The sequence below is a fragment of the Carassius gibelio genome, chromosome A11 (assembly GCF_023724105.1).
Source record: "Carassius gibelio isolate Cgi1373 ecotype wild population from Czech Republic chromosome A11, carGib1.2-hapl.c, whole genome shotgun sequence".
NCBI lineage: Eukaryota > Metazoa > Chordata > Actinopteri > Cypriniformes > Cyprinidae > Carassius > Carassius gibelio.
This window is the reverse complement of record NC_068381.1, coordinates 16,125,229-16,140,529: the sequence shown is the minus strand read 5'-3', so window position 1 is coordinate 16,140,529 and position 15,301 is coordinate 16,125,229. Positions and strand designations below refer to the sequence as shown.

Below are 15,301 nucleotides of genomic sequence, written 5' to 3'. Positions count from 1 at the left end.
ATGAAGCCAAAATAGCTCAACATGTGCAGCAGACATGGACATGCATTTCCGCGTCTATTCAGCTAAGCACTCTTTAGAGAGGATCACTGACATGCCTCAGTGAGGACAATGGCATCATTGTTTTATAAGAGACAAGTGACATATGGACATGCTTGGAGGAAAGTGCTCTTTCAAACCCGTGTAATTAATGTGAATGAAAGCAAGCATTATTAATATTGCAGTCTTTGTTGATTGATTAAGCGGTAAAGGATTGTTTTGCAGGAGACTCGTAAAGCTGTGTGGAGCAAAATGCATGGGTAACAAATAAATGAGTGGACAAAAGTACACCCTTTTTGAAAGCAAACCTTATTATAAATACCCTTGCCACTTTTATTAAAAATAAAACAAATACTAGGATGGTAGAAAGAGCATAACTTTGTCTTCAAACACCACAGGATCTGAAATAGAGACTATAACTTTTCTTAGTTAAAATGTCTCTTTTTGCAAACAATATAGTATGTAAAGTAATGTAAGGTGTTATTTCTACAACATACATTTTCTGCATACAAGTTTGATTCAGCCATTAAACATTTTTAAGACATGACTTGTAGTGTAGATGCTACCGCATATTTCGATGGAATATGACTATGTATATTGTTCGTGTTGGTTTTATAAATAAATGTACTATTTATTTGTAACTATAAAAGGAATTAAAAAATATAAGATTTAAATACAACTTTTCAATATACATTACCATTTGGGATCTGCAATATTTTTTTAATGTTTTTGAGAAGTCTACCTGTAGCCTAACCTGATTTTACCAATTTAAATACAGTAAAAATAGTAATATTGGGAAATATAATTACAACTATTAAATCATATTTTTTTTAAATACATTTTAAAATGTAATTTATTCCTGTGATGCAAAGTTGAAATTTCAGCAGCCAGCCCTCCAGTCTTCAGTGTCACGTGATGCTTTAGAAATCATTCCAATATGCTGCTGCTGCTCAAGAATCAAGAATGATTTCTTAATGTTGAAAACACTTTTAGTGTTGCTTAATATTTTTGCTGAATAAAAGTATTAATTTCCTTTCAATAAAAGTAATACAATCACACTGACCCAAACTTCTAAATGTAGGCCAATTAGAATAATAATAATAATAATAATAATAATAATAATAATAATAATAATTATAAAAGCATAATGAAAAAAATAAACGACAAAATAAAACTGAACATCCATAACAATCAATAGGCTACAGGGTTGTAGGTTTCTTATGCAGTATTGCAATGACCTGAAAGACAGTTTTAATTAAGAAAATAAAAAATGCTCATGCAACACAGACAGTAAAACATAGGAAGTATGTTAAATGATAAAATGCACCTTCACAGTTAGTAGGTTAACTTTGGATAAAAAATTTACATCAAGGTTAGGGAAAATTCGGGTAATACCATTGAGATAAATGGTAAAAATAGACCAATTTAACTGCATTTTCTTGTACTCTGTAACAAAGGAACTTCAGTCCACTCACATGGATCAGGTGACCTGACAGCAGCTCTTCTGATGCACTGTCTTTAGATGAACAGCTGAACATTCCTCAGTGATGGAGCGACCTCTGATGGAGCTCCCGAGTCAAAGCGCGTTCACGGCGGACCTGACCCGAGGCTCTGACAGCTCGAGGTGCTTCACTCCAAGTCCGAACGATACATGGACAAAGGAGGACAAACAAGACAAAGTAAGTTTCACGCATTTACAAATAAACTGTCAATAAAATAAACTGTTTGGCTGCTGGTTCGTAAAGCGAATAAGTTGGACAGAGAGGCGACTGTTCCGTTGTTTGGCAGGGTGGGACTTTTCATCTCTACTCATGCATTTATCTACTGTTCACTTGCTTGTGTTGTTTATATAGGCTTAGAAATGTTCATTAGAAATATTCACGTGCATTTGATGTTTAATACAGACTAAATACGTGATTTTTTTTCATCTGCTGCACTTTCTCAGTACCAAATACGGTTCAGTTATAACGCATGGAAGGTTTTGCCATAGAGAAGTGTCACGTGTCCGCTGTGAGTTTTTTAAATTAGCTAAGTAAACTTGTTTTGAATGACACATAGAGTAGGGGCAGTTGTGTCTGGCACCTTGTCCACGTTTCCTGCAGTCCGGTGCTGAGCCCTTACAAAAATAACATGGACCCGGACTTCCCCTGTATGGGGTTAGAAATGAGGTTTAAGATAATAAACTATTGCACTTTTAGTAGTTATGTATTATTTAGAGAGAATATAGACTATGACATCCCTGCTGACAGAAATATATTCGACGTATATTAGACGTTTGGCTTATGTTCTCATATTTCTGAATGTTCTCTGACGGTTCTAAATACGTTTTTAAAACTTTTCTTTAAAATGCAAACGTCAATAGAATGTTAGTTTTGAAACAAGTAACATTCAGCTAAAACATATAAACACATGAATGATGCAAGAAAAAAAAAAAATTCCCCTAACATTTTGAGAACATTATTTAAGGGATAGTTAACCCAAAAATGGCAATTCATTTAAAATCATTTAAATGGCAATATCATTTAAAAAGTTAGGCTGTAACTTTCTTTGGTTAACAATGCCTTTAAAGTCCAGATTACTTTGAAAGGACTTTCTATTTGATTAAGACTGCCAGAAGATTCTAAAAAGTTCTAGCCAAAGCTCTAAGAGCATTCCCTATTAGCAGGGAAGATGTTAAAGTACATGTCATATGCTCGAAGATTCTCCTTACTCATCAACTGGAGTAAAACAAGTGGGAAATGATAAACATGAATGTGGGCAAAATGTCTTCATCTCCCATGTATTTGTAGGCTAATGGAGTTTTAATCCCTTTATTTAGAGTGTTTTGTTTGCGATGGACTTTACCCTGAGTTTAGGACAGGTCACTGTAGATTTTCCCACTGAAAGAAAAACAGTGACAGACAGGTGCAGACACACCCGAACAGATTCATTGAATGTTTGCATGCGCAAGAATATTCTACTATTAATCAAAGTGTGGTCATATTACAATTATTTTTGAGTCATGTAAAATACCTTATTGCCATAAACCAGTATTCCAGTTATCTGCAAATTCAACACCATATATAAATATATGTACATAATATATAATTGTTTTTGTTCTTTAAGTATCTGTGCATGAACAAATGATGGTGACCTACATTTCATTGATGACCTACATTTTTTGAATTTGAGTGTGAATGAAGTTAATTTACTGTGCATGATTATTTTTTTTCTTCAGATTGTTATTGTTGCATACTTGTTTGGAATAAATGGTTAATTAGAATATGGATTTCAATTGGAAAACATGCTTGTAAACATGGCCATTATTCCCTGAATGGCCCCTGAATGGATTCATTTAAATACAGCATGAGATTTGGCTCTCCAAGCCCGTCCGCACCTGTTCTCTGATTTGCTGTCAGTCGTGTTCTCCTCAATAAAGCCTTCGCCATCAATGCAAAACCGGGAACTCTGCGGTTTGTGCATTTGCTTCTATTGTTGTGGAAGAGAAGGAACAGGCACATAGACCAGGTTTCCAGGATGTTGTTAAAATAAGCACTGGTGACTCAGAGGACAGCGTCTGATCCTGGACTCGTCAGGAAAACGTTATGAGGAGAAATAAGAAATGTGTTCCTGTTTGAAGTTGTTATTTGGAAAAACAAAACACTGATATTGAATTATGTGAGCCACCGTGATATCACATAAATGTTCCAGCCAGCTGTTGTTATGAAACACTGGGTTTGGGAGTAAACCATTATAGGTTTGGTTCTGAACTAAAAAATGTTAAATGCTATTTGTAACTGAGCTTTCAGTATTCATCAATATCCCATTAAAATGTTGTGTTAGAAGTGACATTTTAGACATTATATATATATATATATATATATATATATATATATATATATATATATATATATATATATATATATATATATATATATATATATATATATATATATATATATATATTCTGAATGCACACAATAAAATATTCTGATATTTACTAGGTACTATTATAAAACTAATAAGGCATTGCAATTTAATTATGGATTAAAGTATTAAAGTGTCCAGAAACCATTTATGAGTGTAAAATAAATGGTTAGGTTCAATTAATCAGCAAATCTGATTGATTCCATAAAGTAATCAGAGCTATTTGATTAAATCGACATGGCAGTGGTGAAACTGCTCTTAGCTGTATTAGCTGCAAAATGCTGACTCACAGATTGTCTTTCTTTATTCTCTCTCTCTCTCTCTCTCTCTTTTCTCTTGCTCCCACCCATTCCTCTTACTAACTCCACCCTCTCTATCTCTCCGTTCACAAAGTCGTCTCAGTGCACAAGACAGTTGATAGAGTAAGCAGAACAAGGCAGGGCAACCTTAAGCAGGTGTAAAGGACAGTTTGAAGAAGGACACGGGCTCCTGTGTGTGACCTATCGTCTGTCGGCCCGGGACAGCGGCTCTGCTTTCACTCAATGCAGACATCATCTATCCGTTGCTGTAAGTAGCTCTAAACTTCTTTCATGTTTTTGATTCTCAGTTGTAGCTCTCCTCTGTTCTTATGTCCTGTTACGGGACCCTCAGTTGAGCGTCAGCCTGCTGCTGTGATACTATTGATGTTTATTGAATACAACACAAATGGGCATCTTTGGTGCAGTCTGCCTGGTGTCCAACTATTGTTAGAGAGACTGCAGAAAGCCTTAACAGAAAGAAGACAGGAAGTAAGTGTGCTGTCTTCTGCTGTTGAACTGATATCAGTCCACACGGAAATGTGATACATCATTGTTTGTTTACAGGCCGTTTAGTTTTTGTGATTCAGTTACACAAGATCATGATTGTTCTATTAATAACACTACAAAAAGATACTTCAATTCAGAGTGTGAGACTAAATAAAATTAATAACTACGGTATGTAAATGACTATTTAAGGACTTCCACAAATGCTATGTATCATAATGTATAGCTGTAGCTCTTCAGAGATTTGCACGCTGTTATTAAGACGTATATCACAGCATTGTGTAATGCAGGAGGATTAATAGTCAGAGGACTCAGCTCTAAAGATACTTTTAAAAAGGGGCGTAGAAGTCTTTTTCTTAATGGCATAGTTCACCCAATATTGATTTTTTATTCTGCAAAACACCAAAAAAAGATATTTTGAGCAATATTGGTAACCAAACACTTGGAGCCCAGTGATTTCTTTAAAAATATAATTATTTTCATTTCAAATGATCTTGTTTTATGTTGCACAAAAAAAAAAAAAGGTTTTTTAGAATGAAATGAGGACGAGGAAATTATGACACATTTATTGATTTTTTTTTACAAACTTTAATTCGTGTTTAGTTTGATAAATAAGTCATGTTTAGTCATATTTTTGAAAAGTAGTCATCTACTGCTGTGTGGCCAAAACGACATTTGTTGCTATCAGTGCGGTCTGCATTAGTGTTTGTTTTCTCTGTGTAGAGTTTTGCATTTTATTTGTGTCTTATAGGAATGTGGGGTACTCGAATAAGTAAAGAACATTTTGGTCATTGCTAAATTTGACAAGTGGTATCCTGTGATTATAGTAAACATACTTAAACGTTTGGGGTCAGTATTGAAATGGATACTTATATTCATCAAAGATGCATTCAATTGATCAAAAGGGGAAGTAAAGACTTTTGCATTCTTTCAAAAGGTTTCTATTGCAGGCAAATGCTGTTCTTTGAGTCAAATAATCCTGTATTATGGTTTCCACAAAAATATTAGGCAGCACATCTGTTTTCAACATTGATATGAGAAGTATTTCTTAAGCTCTTAATCAGCATGTTAGAATGGTTTCTGAAGGAAACTGTTATTTGTAGAAGTTAGTTATAGTTACCTTATCAACTATGGCATTGTTTATCCAACTGTACTGGAAGCAGAAGTTTTCTGGAATAATATTTATTTCCTTTTTGCTTTTAGGCAAGAGTGAAAGCGAAGCAGATCAGCTAATCACGTTTATAACATAACTTTGACCTCTTAAAGTGCCCAGCTTACCAGCACCAACCATCATGTGTTTGCTTTCTTGCTACTGCATGATTGTTGATATCTTATCTCATATTTCAGATCTCATATAACTACATCATCTTTGGGAAACCGCATTTAGAAGAAGAACTTTAATGAGCCACCACTTTTTATTTGCAGTTCAGAAAGAGTGCATCAGTTCAGCACGCAGGACATTTTATTATTCATGTCCTCGGGTTAATGTGTAACATGCACGCAGTCAGCTCTTTGTGAGGTATGATTTACATTGAGGTGAAAAGCTGAATAAACCACAAGAGAAAGAGAAAGGGAAGGGTTGGAGGTGATGTCATATTCACGACTCTATAGCTGTGTGAAAAGTCAGTGTTTGGTTTCAAGCAAATAAAACTTATTGTGATCATGATATCTCATTTTTGCATTCACATTGTTCCATGTACATTCAATTGACTACATTCATCATTGTCCTAAAGTCTCATGTGGCTCGGTAAAGGCAGTTTACTCATCCTCTTATCTTTCCAAACCTGTATTCTGTAAGCAAAGATTTTTTTAAATAAGCTTTACAGATTATAAGAGACATGGTCGATGTGCTGCCATTGGAAGGAAAAAGTGACATAAAGATTCTTCATGTGCAGTTCTTAAAAAGGCCTTGAAAAGTCTTAATTCACCCTTCCACAAATTAAGGCCTTAAAAAGGTCTTAAATTATAGCCATGTTGCATACACTGCAAAAAATAAATGTCTTCCTCATTATTTTATTTTCTAATACAAATATCTTAACTTCCTTTAATAAAGTTACATTTACGTTCTTGAGATGCAAAATGAAGATGTGAAGTCACAAAATAATGTGAGTTCATGTTCAAAACAAGAGGAAATATCTCTAAATGGGGATTTAAGTCCATAATGAGCCCATTAGCAGATATTTATACTTGGTTTAATCATAAAATTTAACTTTGTTTTTTTCAAGAAAATGCATATTCTTGATTCAAGAATCCTAGACTTTTTGTACATTTTCTGTTATCAGAAGATAAATGTTATTTTCATATTCTATTGGCATTATATCATAGGTTGTTTTTCCCCAACATGAATTTAAAAAAGCAGTCGAGATCTGTTAGAAGTTGTATTTTGTTTTTGCTAATAAAAATACTTATTATATTGGTGCATTGTGTTCATTTCAATTGTTTCCTTAACATTTCTTTGTTTGGCCTTTAAAATGTCTTAAATTTACATTTATAACCTCTGTGTAACTATAATATGTAAAAAATACTTTCATATTGGTTTGGATCAACATGCTTCCACAGGACATGCTTTTTTTCAGTGGCATATTGCATCATCGGTGTTTTATTAACTGTATATTGAGCTCATAATTTTGATAATTAAGCTCAGAATATGATTTTTGTCCTTTTTATTCAGAGAGAGTGTGTGCAGGACAGCTGCAGTGGGGCTTGTTTGTATAAATTGGCACATATGATCAGATACAGCAGTGATAGGAGACCAGAGGGCCAGAGACAGGGGTTCTCCTTTAGACCTCTTTTAAAAACACCTGATCTAGCTACTGAGAGTCAACATCATTGCATGAGTTTAATGAAATTAACTGTTCTCTTTTAGAGGTTGAGGAATATCAAGCAGAAATATTTTAATTTATCTTTCAAAACCATAATTTAATCTGATTTTGATTGTGCAGACTGCCTTAATGTTCTCATTATATCTGTATCCAACCACACCTTGATTGATCTGTCATGGTTTATTGGCAGTAATCAACCTGATCTGGCTGACGCAAATTAGAGGAAAATATTCTTGTGACTGCCAGAAATTAACAGAAAATGAGCTTATAGTTCCTTGTTTTCCTTGATGTGTTTTCCTTCCACTGATTGATGACTTTTTTTGTAGAGATCTGATTCTTTCTGTTTTTGACCATTTAGGTATTGATCGATTTACTGATTGATATATCAGCCAAATGGTTTAATTTGTTTATAATTTACTATTTTAAAATGTTTGGAAATAGCCTTTAGCATATTGCCAAAAGCATTAGTTCTTCCATATGCCTGTCCCAAAATGAATCAATAACCTTGTCAATGGATAATACGCATGCAGTTTTCAGATAGACCTATTTTTCTTCCATTGCATATCTGCATAATTTTAAAGAATTTTTTTGACCAATAAGGCCTATATAAAAATACGGCAAAACTTATTTGTCAGCGCACTTTTTCAGCATATTTTAATGTTATTGATTTTGAGTAAATATTATATATATATATCTGTATATAACTTTACATTGCGTTATTGAAATACTAGCTTGATATTACTGTGAGTGCTTGCCACCTGGAGATATTGGCATTAACACTGGCCTTGAAAAAACTCATATCAGTCAACAAGTGTATTTACTCGGAAGGTGAGAGGGTAAAGGACAAATGCATTAACCTTGGTTTATCCGGGAAAACCGTGCCTATGATAAATGTCCTATTTAGCTGTTTATACAGTTTATTCTTCAAACGGCTGATTCTCATTGATCAGTTTGGAGGAAAGTGGTTTGATTTTAGCACTTATTTTGATTGAAAAAAATGTTATGTGGCTTGTAGTTAAAGTGTTGTCTGTAGAGTGAAGAAGAAAGAACCAGAAAAAGTTGATTATGCTGAATTTCAAGTAGAAATCCTTCTAATAATAGTTTATCTATGGATTAATTCTTTGTGATTCAGGGAATTAGTGATAATGTGTTCTTTGTTGTTGTTTTTTTACAATGTGATTTATAGTTTCTGGATTAAGAAGAGTGAGCATTCAACACTGTTGAATATTTCAACTTTATAGACTTTTAAAAACAAGTTATTGGAGTTGAGTGGAACAGAATATACATGCATACATACATCCGTGTCTATGTGTTTGCATGAGCCCATGCCCATAAAAGCCCGCTGACGATGCATCATGTGACCAAGCCACACGTTCATAGTCCTCAGGTCTCCTAGGAGACGGCCGGTTCAGAGTGCATGTTTCAGCCAAACACATGCTTTCTGAACATTGAACTTGCCCCTCCCCCTGACTTAAACCGTAATTCAAGTGTGTCTGCTGTGATAGGCTGAAAAAGAGACTTTCTTTGTTCCTTCTGTCTCTCACTCCCACTTTCTCTTGTTTTATCACTCTCTTTCTCTCTCTCTATTGGCCTCTCTCTTTCCCTGGGATGGGGAGAGCCCTAGAGACTATGTGAAAGGACACACGTAGGCACCTCTAGCAGGAGTTTGGTTGGCAGCGAGTCCAGTATTGTGTACGGTCACCTTGAGCTAGTCCACAATCTCTGGCTGAAAGTAAGAGTGACTTACGACCTGGGTCAATATTTAAAAACTAATAACAAATATAGTGCTCAAAAGCATGATGCAGTGCTTTTTTTTGGAATGCAAAGTTTGTATTGAGTTCTGCAGTGATGTATTTTTTAGGGCGGCCCAGGAAGTTTAGCATCACCCTGGTTCCCTCGAACAAAAACCCAACAGGATTATTCCATTGGCTTTTGGATTATTGCAGAAAAAAAAAAAATCTACAACCAACAAATGTTTATGTTTCTTACAAGCTTTGTAAGAATGAATACAAATGCTATAAGTAAAAAGTTAAAGCTAAAGCTTCTATATTAAAATTATTATTAAATTATCTTTCTATAATACACCCCTTTCAGCTGTAAACATCTTAAAATGAGGCTTATCTGTTTTCAGTGACTGAATATGTGTTAGTTTAAAGAAATTTGATTTCTTTTTAGAACAATCTTTATCATGTATTTGTGTTGTTTAACAATTTCTTCAAATAAATAAATAAATAAATAAATAAAACGGCAGATAACAATGCTTGGTAATTTGATAATTTTTACAAACAATTAATTATTATGTATGTAAAAAAACATATATATATATATATATATATATATATATATATATATATATATATATATATATGTGTGTGTGTGTGTGTGTGTGTGTGTGTGTGTGTGTTATAATAATAATAATTTTTATTTATTATTATTATTTATTTTACAATTCTAGATGGATGTTAAAACTATGACGAGAGCTGGGCTTTGGCAAAGTATTGTTATGGTTGAGGGATTGTTATTGGTTTAATCATATTTTAGCATACAATTACCTTCTGTTGTCATAACACATCCTGTATCCAAATATCTTCTGAAACGTGTGATATATTCTCACCGCAGGGTCTTTGCTTCAGAACAGCTCATGAATGATTTTATAGGCCAAAAACTGAATTATTAAAATCGTGTATCAATTGATACTGGATCTGATAGACATTTTCACTGGGAGACATGAAGCTGAAAGTAACACTGCTGTATTGACCTGAGGGTGTATCTAGTTTCACATCAGTGACACAATACAATCAATGGCCTGCTTTCAGTGAACACAGTCTGTGCATTATTGTTTTCATACGTTTTATTTTCATTTAACTAGAAAATGATATGGGAGTTTCTGTAATACACTGAGAATCAGTTTGTTAATATCAGTGTACTCTCCTCTCTTTCTCTCTGTCCTCACTAGGTCACATGAGGACGTGTGTCTGCCTGTTCTACACCCATCCTCTGATCCAGTAGGGTGCACCTCCTCCATCACCCTGAACCCCAGCAGGCCTGTCACACTGTCTCACTCCCCTGAATCTGCCTCTTCTCCTCCTGCACGCACCCCTCAGCCCTCCCTGGAGACCCCAGGGCCCCTCATCCTCAATGGAGCGCAGGGAGAGGGATGCGGGACCCTCGCCCAGGAGATCTGCCTCACTCCTGGGAACCTGAGGGACGACCCTCCACCGGCACAGGGCTTCCATGATGTCTCCACTCTCACAGGTACAGGAAAGGGATTTGTTGGTGTGCGACTGTTCCCAGGATACATCAATATCTGTTAGCTGTACACGCCTGTTCAAAAGTTTGAGATCAGTAAGACTTTTTTTATGGTTTTATTTTCGCAAGAATGCATTAAAAATCAATCAAAAGTGACAGCAAAGGCATTTTTTCCCAAATAAATACTGTTATTCTGACCTTTCTGTTTGTCAAAGATAAAGCTGAAAATTAGGCCACACACTGTTTTTAACACTGATGATAAGAAATATTTATTGATATTGATATATGATAGACATTGAAGTCTGGAGTAATGATGATAATTTTTTTTTATAAATAAATAATTATGATGATTAAAAAGAATACATTTATATTTTAAATAAAGTGCAATACAAAACAGTTATTTTTAATTGTAATCATTTTTCAATTTATTATAATTATTTAAGTATTTCTTGTCAAATAAATTCAGCCTTGACGATCATTACTGTAGATCATTCTTTAAAAAATAATTAGAAACATCATACTAACCCTGAATTTAAGTGCTGGTGTGACTCAAAATGTACTGGTAACTGCTCACTCATCTTGCATTGCATGATTTTGTCCAGTTAAATGCTTTCTATATTCTATTCTAACCTAAATAGTACATTATTCTCTTTCTCAAACCACAGTTGGCAGCTATTTTTGTATTTTAATTTTGATAAGTGAGGTTAGTACTACAAAGTACATTGTTCACATCTAGCCTTTTTACACTTGTTCTTTAGGGCCTGTAGTTCACTGATATGAGTTTGTTGTGTTACCTTCATAACAGAACAGAAAGCAGACAAAGGCAGGAAAGGTGGAACAAACCTAATTATTTAAGGAAGTACCTATATGTGTTGCTTTCTAATTATACTGCATCCTTGAAGCTCAGAGTGGGCGCTGTAGTAGCTATTATGTTTTTTCAATCATTATTTTGCAACCTTCAGTAATTTAGACATAACAGTTTTTAACTTGAAAAGACATCTTGCATAAGATATTATAGCAGAGATGTTTAAATGTTCACACAATGTGATTTTCATTCTCAGTTAGGCCACATGATCTTTATATGTGTGTTTTGTTTTTACATTAATGAATGGGAGCTTTGTTAGATTAGATATTTTCAGGTCATATATTCAAATGAACATTAAGAGCAGTGACAGTGAATGTTTGTCTTAATGTTTATCACACTCAGACCTGTGCTCCAGTGTGGATCTGCCAGAGGTGGAGATCGTCAGCTTGCTGACAGAAAAGTTGCCCAAATACACCCTGCGGGCGGACCATGTGTTCGGGTACGAGCATGACGACTGGCTGCACACACCTCTGCTGCCACCAGAGGCTCCTCTTGGACTTACACAGGAGCAGATCGACCAGACTCTCAAGTACTTCTGTGAGTCCGCACTGTTTGAGTTTACTTTACTGCTTTGCCATTTCTGTTAAATCCAACCACTTTTCAAACTTTGAAAAAGAGACTGTTCGGCAATAAAAAAAAACAAAACAAAAAAATATTTGACTTACTTAATGTATGGCACAACAATGGATTATTCCAGGCATTCATTTTGGCTTCATTACAATGACAAATAAAGTGCTAGAGTGATTATGTATTTTTGTAAACCAACCCAGAAGTTCACATCACCCTGGTTCTAAAGCAAATAGAGTTTTCTATTGGCTTTTGGATTATTGCAGAAAATAGTTTATGATTCTTACATGTATTGAACATATTTACAACACGGTTATTAGATTTAAAACATAAAAAAATTTACTTATTTTATTTCAGCTAGTTTCCAAAGTCACATTCCTTATTTTCATTTAGTTACCTTGATGTATTTAAATAACTAAAACTAATAAGATATATGAATAAAAAAAAAAAAAAAAAAATAAAAAAAAAAAAATATATATATATATATATATATATATATATATATATATATATATATATATATATATGTGTATATATATATATATATATATATATATATATATATATATATATATATACACACATACAAATAAGTAAATAAATAAAAGTATAGATACTGGCAATAACACTGCTTAACAAAAATTAACTTTTATGCATTCTGAACCTTTAATAACAATCACCAGAAGTAAAATGCTAGATGTAATCCGGGTTATAAACAAACTATACTATCCTTGTTATAAAGACACTGAGGCTATAGAAGGGGACTAGTGAGTATGGAAATGCTAAAATGCTAACTTGTTTCTAAGTTTTGGTCTACAAAAATATGTAATGCCTGCATCACTCGGTTAAAGCTGGTTATTTCATTTAGGAAGCAACAAGTATTATATCAAATAAAATGATATGTGAAAAGGTATGGCAGTCCATTGCCTCACTGTCTCACAGGCTGGAGTGCCACTGTTGACCCTGCAGGAGAGCAGTACTGTAATCCCAGCCACTTCCCGTCCTCTTAGAGCACAGATGCAAATGCCATCAACAGGATTATCTCCCTGCTTAAGGATAATGAGACATTCTGCTGTTCTCAGTGGCTTCTCTCTGTGGCCTGGCAGACAGTCAGCCGCTCTGATGTAGTATCTGTCTGCTGCTCACACTGACCAAACTGAGGCCACTGCAGTTTTGGGAGTGTGTTTATGGACCAAAGTAATTCATGTTTGTTTCATGGATGTGATCTTGTGGCATCACTGATTGACCACAAAAAAAAAAAAAATGCATGACTAAATAAAGATCATACTTCAACACTAACACTAACTAACTAACGTTTTTTTAGAGCTTAAGATAAGATTTTCTTTCATTTATGGAATTGATACTTTATATAGAAATCAATACTTTTATTCAGCAAGGATGCATTAAATTGATCAAAAGTGTCACAGAAATGTTTCATGAGCAGCAAATTGTCATATTAGAATGATCTCTGAAGGATCATGACACTGTAAACCCAAGTTGGCAAACAAGCTAATTCAAACATTTAACTTAAAAGTGTTGTGTCATCTCAATTTAAGTATTTTATTTGTAGAAATGTAGTTAGCTTTAACTTTATAATGCTGTAAAAGTAACCTTACTAATTTGTGCATGTGGTATTATTACCAAAGCATTGCAATTATTGAATAAGTAGAGCAATATAAAATATTTAATGTAACGGTTCTCAAAGCCACGTGCTCCACTTGTCACCGTGATTATAAAATTATAAAACTCACATGACAGAAACACATGTCTAAATCAACAAAACAATAAACACTACTAGATCTCCCACTTAACATTAATCTTACAGAAAAAAAAAAAACCAAACCATTATATAACACTTAGCAGTTACTCTCAATTTCGAGTGTCATGGCAAAGCATGCTGGGAAATAGAAATTCCAGCCCAGTTTCTGTTAAATTTGAGTTTTTTTTTTTTTTTGAGAAATTTTAGAATTTTTATGAAAGTTCAGATTTCTTAAAATGTGTCAGTTTAGTGAACTCAAAAGAAGGAAAGTTCTAAAATACTTATAAAAGCTAATTTGACTGAACTAATTTATTACATTTAAGTTCACCCTACTCATGTATACAATTTATTTTGAGGATTAGGGATTACAGTTTATTGTAATAATATTTCACAGTATTACTGTTTTTACCATATCAAATAAATGCAGTCTTGGTGAGCATAAGAGAACTCTTTCAAAAACAGGACGGTAGTGGTGACAGCCAGTGTTTATTTTGCAGCTTTGAAATGATGGAAAAAGGAAACAGATCGCTCTGTGACTGCTCTGATGGATTTACGGTGGTGCTAATTTAGTTCTAATCCACTTGACATGGAAACATGTTCTCGTACCTGGGCTTCACGTGGGCTGTAGACCAAACACAGCTGTTATTTCTAGCCTAAATATCTAAACATACGTTTCTAGTCTGTGTTCGATCTGAGATAAAATTTTTGTTCTTGATTCACTGCATTTGCCATTTTGCTATGGTCATCGTTTCATTCTCAAAACAGATTGTGGTAAATGATTGGATTGGCATATGTGTGTATAACTCTGTGGCAGAAAGTCATCTAGCATCAGACGACTGTTTTATTAGATTAGATATTATATTTTGTTAAGTGTGGATCACTAACACCTGATCAGATTTAGTGACATTGGATTGGATTCAGTCATCTGTCAGTTATTTATTTAATTTTTAAATAAAACAAACAATATATTGACTAAATGTCTGTTTACTCATAAAAAAGGTCGTTTTAAATTATCTTCATTTAAGGGACAAATGTTGATTTATCCAGTTAATATATCATCATATCATGTTATTAATTCAAACAAAAGTTTAAATGATTTACAGCTCTATTTAAAATAAAACGTGTTTTAAACATTTCAAACCTAAATGCTAGGTTTTCATTTCACACACAAACTAGATAAAATACTTTCTCTCTTTTTATTGCTTATGGAAATCAGACAAAACATTAACATGTTAACATTATCTTAAATTCAGAAAAAATGTCCCCAAAACCATGTTTTACCAAACACGATTAT

The 15,301-nt window shown here is 33.8% G+C and overlaps 1 long non-coding RNA gene across 1 annotated transcript; it reads left to right on the top strand.

Annotated features, from left to right (window-relative positions):
* Positions 1-1,589: 1,589 nt before the first annotated feature.
* Positions 1,590-10,673, top strand: LOC128022484 (uncharacterized). The gene is made up of 3 exons (XR_008185932.1): positions 1,590-1,715; positions 4,336-4,509; positions 10,524-10,673. It is a non-coding gene; the product is annotated as an uncharacterized LOC128022484 (long non-coding RNA).
* Positions 10,674-15,301: the final 4,628 nt, after the last annotated feature.